An 8273-nucleotide genomic window follows, 5' to 3' on the forward strand; every position below is an offset into this window, starting at 1 on the left:
TGAGCCACAGGCGCCGAGCCAGAAAAATAGTTCATAATAGCAAATTTTATTCTATTCTATGTCCTATTTACTAAAACTTAAAATTGAATGGAAAATGGTATGTTTAGAGGTTTGGTGTTATGGTCTCTGCAGGAAAAGATGACGCCCCAAAGACTCTCCAAGGATTAAATTCAGGTTACCACTTCTCCTTAATGTGCCAGAAAAGAATAAACAGTGCAAACACTAGGGTAAAGTCTTTATTGTCCTCTAAAAAAATCAAGAACTCTATAGAAGAGACACTGAATTTGAAGACTGATAAAGTATATATGTGATTAATATTAGGGAACAATTTATTTCTTTTACAATAAACATACTTAGACATGTCCATGTCTAGGACATATGCCAAAAAGTAGAATTCAAGGGTTGTAGGATACACATATCTTCAATTTTGCTAGATTGTATATGGATCTCTAAAGTAGTTGTACCAAATAAAGTGCCACCAGCAGTTAAAGAGAGACTCCATTATTCCACAACCTCCCCAACTTGGAAATCTCAAGACTTTAACATTTTTGCCAATGTGATGGCTATGAAGTACTATGACATTGTTCTTTTTTGTTTTTGTTTTTGTTTTAGAGACAGAGTCTTAGTTTGTTGCCCTCAGTAGAGTGTTGTGATGTCACAGCTCACAGCAACTTCTAGCTCTTGGGCTTAGGTGATTCTCTTGCCTCAGCCTCCCGAGTAGCTGGGACTACAGGCACTCACCACAATGCCTGGCTATTTTTTTGTTGCAGTTTGGCTGGGTCTGGGTTCAAACTCACCACCCTCGGTCCATTCACTGAGCCACAGGTGCCACCAACACTGTTGTTCTTATGTGCATTTCTTGACTAATAGTAAAGTTAAGCACCTTTTCATATTTACTTGCCGTCGGGTTTTTTATTTCTTGCTCCCTATTTTTCTACTGGGTTGTTAGTCTTGCATATGGGTATTGAAGTACTTATTACACAGTCTATTACCTGTTAGTATTTTTTGGTTCAGTTGTAGACGTCTTTTAGTCCCGTGTATACTCCTGAACACTAATCCTTTGAGAAACATGTTACACTCCAAAAGTGTCTTTTTTTTTTTGAGACAGAGCCTCAAGCTATCCCCTGGGTAGAGTGCCATGGCATCACAGCTCACAGCAACCTTCAACTCCTGAGCTAAAGCGAGTCTCCTGCCTCAGCCTCCCAAGTAGCTGGGACTACAGGCGCCCGCCACAATGCCTGGCCATTTTTTGGTTGCAGCCATCATTGTTGTTTGGCAGGCCCGGGCTGGGGATTCGAACCCGCCACCTTAGGTATATGTGGCTGGCACCTTAGCCGCTTGAGCCACAGGCGCCGAGCTCAAAAGTGTATTTCCATGTAAGATCCCTCAACATACAGATTTACACATAAATAAACAAATGTAAGGCTCTGAGGGTCTGGATGTCCCATTTAGCTCCAAAAATTTGTTTTCATTTTGCCTTCATTTAAAAACTGCACTTAAAAAGCCACTGATACTAGCTTGGCACCTGTAGCTCAATGGTTAGGGTGCTGGCCACATACACCCAAGGCAGGTGGGTTCGAACCTGGCCCAGGCCTGCTAAACAACGACAACTGCAACAACAACAAAAAAAAATAGCCAGGCATTGTGGCAGGTGCCTGTAGTCCCAGCTACTTGGGAGGCTGAAGCAAGAGAATTGCTTTACCCTAGAGTTAGAGGGTGCTATGAGCTGCGATGCCAGGGCACTCTACTGAGGGGGACATAGTGAGACTCTGTCTCAAAATAAATAAATAATAAAAAAAATCCATTGATGCTTATGCCTATATAAAACGTCCTACAAAACCAGACATATTTCTCATAAAGACTTCAAAGTCTCCCATCTTAAAGGACTCTGCTTTTGTGGTTCAGACATGTAAATGACAAAATAGGGTAATTGGGACCTCAGCATATTATAATCCTATTCAATTCTTCACAGTAGCAAGAGAAAAAAGCAGCTCTCCAAAAACTAGTAGTGTCTGTCATTGTCTTACTCTTAGATTAAACCAGCTAAATTCAATTTTGGAACGACTTATTTAGATTTTATTTTCCTTGACATCTATGATGAATCCACGGTCTTGAAAGGAACTGTCACATGCAGTAGTATCTAGGCCAATTTCCCATTAAAAAAGTAATGAGCTTGCCAGAGTAAGCCAGGAAGTACCTTTGTCCAACATTTGTGTCTTAGCACAACAAAGATAAACTTTAGCCAAACAAATAGTTGGTATGCCAGACATTACATTGTCTGGCCTTCTCCCTGCTGTGGGATCACTTTTTACTCCTCTAAACTCCCTCCTTCCTATCTAGAAAGCTAGTAAGGAAATTCTGATTAACATATGTTTGGGTTGTTTTTGTTTTTTGTTTTTTGTTTTTGAGGCAGAGTTTCACTTTGTTGCTCTGGGTAGAGTGCTGTAGCATCATCATAGCTCACAGCAACCTCAATCTCATGGGCTCAGATAATCTTCTTGCCTCAGCCTTCCAAGTAGCTGAGAATATAGGCACCATCATGACAATTTACTCGTTTTTCTGTTTTACTACAGATGGGGTCTCACTCTGGCTCGGGCTGGTCTTGAACTCCTGAGCTCAAGCAATCCGCCTGCCCCTGCCTGCCAGAGTGTGAGGATTACAGGTGTGAGCCATCACACCTGGCCTGGAAACATTTTTTCCATTTGCTTTTTTTTTTTTTGCTCTGCAGAAACTGAGTTTTGTGTAGCCAAATTATTAATTGCCCCCACCCCTTTTTTTGACAGTCTTGCTCTGTTGCTCCAGCTAGAGTGCAGTGGCATCATCTTAGCTCACAGCAACCTCAAATTCTTGGGCTCCAGAGATTGTCCTACCTGAGCCTCCTGAGTTGCTGGGATTACAAGCATGTGCCACCACACCCACCTAATTTTCTTTTTGTAGAGACTAGGGTGTCATTTCTGCTCAAGCTGTTCTGGAACTCCTGGCCTCAAAGAATCTTCCTGATCCTCCTGCCTTGGGCTGCCAAAGGGCTGGGATTATAGCACCCAGCCCATAATGGGTCTGAACAGTGCTCTGCTGATGACTTCCACCTCCCTCCCACCTTTACTGCTGCTTCTCTCTCCTTTCTGGACTCTTCTGTGTCTTACCTGTTGTCATCAAGTTTCTATTCTTCACCCTTCTTTTGTCTACTCGATGCAATGAGCTTAGGCAACCTCATCTCCTGTGTCTTTGAACTGTCCATCAATCTGCTGCTTACTCACTAAGCTCTATCTCTGACCTAGACATCGCCCTTGGCTTCACTTGTGTATCTTACAGGCACCTCAAAATCAACATACCCATGCTTTGCCCTATGTTCCTTCTCCATAACAGGATACAGTGAGTACTGACTGAATGAAGCATTGAAGACCTAAAATTAACGCTCTGGGGATTTCCAGCAAAAAGCCTAGCAGGTTGTGAGAAGGCTTCTCAGGCTGCTTTATAGGCTGAGAAACCTACATTTTCCACACATAAAGAATGATCCATTATTTAGAAGCAGATTCACACCAACCAAGTTCATAGGTAAAATTATCAATTTATTAATTCGCATGAAATATAATTATCGGGTGGTGCCTGTGGCTCAAAGGAGTAGGGCGCTAGCCCCATATGCCAGAAGTGGCAGGTTCAAACCCAGCCCCGGCCAAAAAAAAAAAAAAAAAAAAGAAATACAATTATCATATGTAAAAAATTACTTATTAACTTATAAGAAATATAATTGTCACATGTATAGAAATACTGTATTTGTGTAACTAGCGTATCTGAACCTGATGTAATTCTACACAGGAAGCTGAATTATTCATGCATAATTGTTTAACTTATGCCCTCTTTTAGCCTCTCTCTCTTTTTTTTTTTTTTTGCAGTTTTTTGGCCAGGGCTGGGTTTGAACCCACCACGTCCGGCATATGGGGCTGGTGTCCTATCCTTTGAGCCACAGGCGCCACCCCCAACTTATGCCCTCTTAATAGAGAGGGAAGTTTTATTCTGAGGGGCAAAAAAACTCTTTATGTACAAAGTACATATATATAGTACATAAACACATATATGGTACATCTGTGGTATTAAAACTTGTAGGGGAAGGTGATGTTCTAAAAAGATGTTTAGGGGTGGCAATTATGACTCAAAGGTTGGAAACACTAGTTTAACACATAATGATTCTTTTTTAAAGGAATCACAGTAAGAGGAGTTAGTTCTAAAATTTGAATATTCAATGGCATTAGTATCTCTACAATATGATAGACTATATAACAGGGCAATAATGCTTGAAATTCACTGGCCAAAGCTCTCCTCCTTGTACGACCCAAGAAAGTCAGCTTCAACAGGCTCCAACTCTATTACTGAACAGGCCCTCCCTTCTCCAGGTTGGCTCATTCTCCCTTTGGATACGCTATACATATTCTGTGTTTCTAAGAGCCATTCCCTTAGAAACAGGAACATTATGTATCTCTGCTGTGATCCATCATCTTCTGAGCTTGTATAAAGTCGTGATTAGGGGTTGGAGTAGTAGTGTGAATCTCTGTTGTGCTGCTGGCTTACATTCTCCAATCAGTAAAATGGGAAGAACATTTCCCTCAAAAGATTTCTTTGCGACTAAAATCAGAGAATATAGTATACAGAGAGCCTTTAAACAGTAGCTATTTTTAGTACTAAGTTGGGAGGGAAAATCCCGCTGTGTGATTTTGTGAAAAGTGTGTTTGTGTGAGTGCATGATTAAGTCGAAAAGGATTTCAGATAAAACTGTTTATTGTCTTTGGCATGATTATAGATTCTAGAAAATTAATGAAATAAGCAGACAAACACTAAAAATGCATTTGGCTGTGTAAAAAACAACCAATTACAGTCATTTATGTAAATAGCTTAACATTTAAGGCCTAATTATCATGCGGCACCCTAACAATTACACATATTAAATATGCATCAGATTAACCCTGTTGTAAGTTTTTTTTGATTACAATAAAAGTACTCACTCTGTACTCTAAGGAACAGTCTTTCAGTTAATTGCTTTTTTTTTTTTTAGACAGAGTTTCAAGTTGTCGCCCTGGGTAGAGTGCTGTGGCATCATAGTTTACAGCAACCTCCAACTCTTGGGCTCAAGTGATCCTCTTGCCTCAGTTTTTCTATTTTTTTGAGACAGAGTCTTTCTATATCAACGTCAGTAGAGTGCCTTAGCAAAACAGCTCACAGCAACCTCAAACTCTTGGGATCCAGCAATTCTCTTGCCTCCGCCTCCCAAGTAGCCCGGACTACAGGTGCCTGCCACAATGCCTGGCTATTAGTTTTTCTATTTTTAGTAAAGTGAGGGTCTCGTTTTTTGCTCAGGCTGGTCTTAAACTCATGAGCTCAAGAAATCCACCTCCCTCGGTCTCCCAGAGCTAGGATTATAAGTGTGAGCCACAGCACCTAGCCCCTAATTTTATTTTTTTATTTATTTCAGGTTAATGTGAGGGTATAAACAACTAGGGTACAATATTTGCATTTGTTAGAGTCCTTCTATGAGTTTGACTTTTTTAATTTATTTTTTGAGACAAGAGTCTCACTCTGTTGCCTAGGCTCTAGTGCTGGGGCTTTAGCCTAGATCATAGCAACCTCAGAATCCTGGACTCAATTAATCCTCCTGCCTCAGCCTCCTGAGTAATCAGGACTACAGGTGTCTGGCGTAATGCCCAGATAATTTTTTGTTTGTTTTTAGCAGAGACAGAGTCTGGCTGGTTTTGAACTCCTGAACTCAAGCGATCTCCAACCTTGTCCTCCCAGAATGCTGGATTATTGGTGTGAGCCACTGCACCTGGTCTGAGTTTGACTTTTTTAGATTATACACTATATATAAAGTGAGATCATGCAGTATTTGCCTTTCGATCCTAGTTTATCTCATTTAGTATAAAATTCTCCAGGTTCATTTATGTTGATCCATGTTGTTGCAAATAATGTTTTTTTTTGGAAAAACTGAATAGTATTCCATTGTGTGTGTATATGTGACATTTTCTTTACCCATTCTTCTACTTATAGACACATAGGTAGTTTCTGTCTCTTGGCTATCGTGAATAATGTTATAGTAAACATGTGAGTGCAGATATCGCAACATACTCATTTCATGTCCTTTAGATTTATACCCCAAAGTGGGACTATTGGATCATATAATGGTTATACTTTTAAATTGTTGACAAACTACCATACCCTTTTCTTTTTTTTTTGAGACAGAGCCTTAAGCTGTCCCCCTGGGTAGAGTGCTGTGGCATTACAGCTCACAGCAACCTCCAACTCCTGGGCTCAAGCGAGTCTCCTGCCTCAGCCTCCCAAGTAGCTGGGACCACAGGCACCCGCCACAACGCCTGGCTATTTTTTGGTTGCAGCTGTCATTGTCGTTTGGCGGGCCCGGGCTGGATTCAAACCCGCCGCCTTGGTTGTATGTGGCTGACGCCTTAGCTGCTTGAGCCACAGGCGCTGAACCCTATACCCTTTTCTGTAAGAGCTGTACTCATTTACATTCCCACCTGCAGTGTACAAAGGATTTCCTTTTCTCTACATCCCTGCCAATGCTTTTCTCTCTTATCTTTTTGATAATAATCGTCCTAAGGAGTGTAAAGTGATAGCTCACTGTACTTTTAATTTGCATTCCCTGGATGATGACTGCTGTTGAGCATTTTGTCTCCTACCAGTCAGCCGCTTTCATATCCTCTTTGGAGGATTGTCTTTTCAGACCCTTTGCCCGTTTTTCATTGGGTTATTTTCTTGACTATGGAGAGTTCCTTGTATATGGTTGACAAACATTTTCTCCCAATTCCACAAGTTGTCTCTTTACTTTGTTGATCGCTTCCTTTGCTGTGTGAACAGATATGGTTTTCATTCCAGCTGTGCTACCTGGTGACTGAATGACTTGGAGCCAAGTGGTTTTACCTCTCTGAGGCTTATTTTCCTCTATTATAAAATGGGATGCAGCAGGGGCCTCTAGATAAATTTTCTTTTCCCCTGTTCTTAATCTTTGAGATCTTTAGGAATCCTCTTGCTTATGCAGAAACACACCAAGCAGGCTGTCACGTAGAGGAATAGGTAGGTATATGTAGACCTTTCATTTCTTTTGTTTTTATTCATTTAATTTTAATTTTTTTGTTTTTATTTTTTGAGACAGAGTCAAATTCTCAGGCTAGAATGCCATGGCATCATTCTAACTCATAGCAACCTCAAATTCTTGGGTTCAAGCAATCCTCCTGCTTCAGCCTCCAGAATAGCTGGGACTCCAGGTGTCTGCCACAACGCCTGGCTAATTTGTTTCTATTTTTAGTAGAAACAGGGTCTAGCTCTTGCTCAGGCCAGTTTTAAACTCCTGACCTCAAGGGATCCTCCTACCTCAGCCTCCCAGAATGCTAGCATTACAGGTGTGAGTCACCACACCCCACCTGTTTTTTGTTGCCTAGGCTGCATTCAAATGCTGAGGCTTAAGCAATCCTCCCACTTCAACCTCTTGAATAGCTGGGACACCACTGTGCCCTGGACATTTCTTTAAGTAGATTAGCTGAAGGGGCCTCAATCCTTCCTCTGCATTCTGGTCATAGTAATGGTAGACCAAGTTATGTAAGCAGTCTAGAACCCTCTGTCAAGAAAAGGATTGGTTCTCTTAACTCCTTTGACTAGGGTGGCCACAAAAGGAAAAAGATGGGGAGGAGAACACTGATAGGGTAGAAGGAAGGGGCAATACTCCTGAACCTAAGAGGCAGCAGCATAGGCTGGGGAGGCTGGAACTAGTCCTGAGCTGGGCTGTGTGGAAGCCAGGCGTCTGTCAAGTGCCTTTATGTGTGAACTCCAAAAGGTGCAACCCTTGAGGCTCAGGCCTTTTATGGGAGGTGAAGGCCTCTCTTGTGAATATATTACAGGATGATTCCTTGCCCCCATATCTGGGGAGGTAGTCTGCTCCAGGACCTAAACCTCTAGCTGATTTATACTGACTAGGTATATCGGAGTAAAAAGGGAAAGCAGTTGATGCCTAAAAAGCATGGCTAGACTTTTAATCTATCTACATACAAAACTACAAAGAGCCTTCTCAGCTACAAGAAAAATATACCGCAGATTAAGTGAGATAAAGTTCATGAAGTCTTTTTTTTTTTAAGACAGGATCTCACTTTGTCACACTACAGTGCTGTGGCGTCATAGCTCACAGCAACCTGAAATTCCTAGGCTCAAGTGATATTCTTGCCTCAGTCTCCTAAGTAGCTGGGACTGCAGGTACCCACCACAATACCCAGTGATTT

This window comes from Otolemur garnettii, unplaced genomic scaffold (assembly GCF_000181295.1).
Source record: "Otolemur garnettii isolate 467f Iridium unplaced genomic scaffold, OtoGar3 scaffold00094, whole genome shotgun sequence".
In the NCBI taxonomy this organism is placed as follows: domain Eukaryota; kingdom Metazoa; phylum Chordata; class Mammalia; order Primates; family Galagidae; genus Otolemur; species Otolemur garnettii.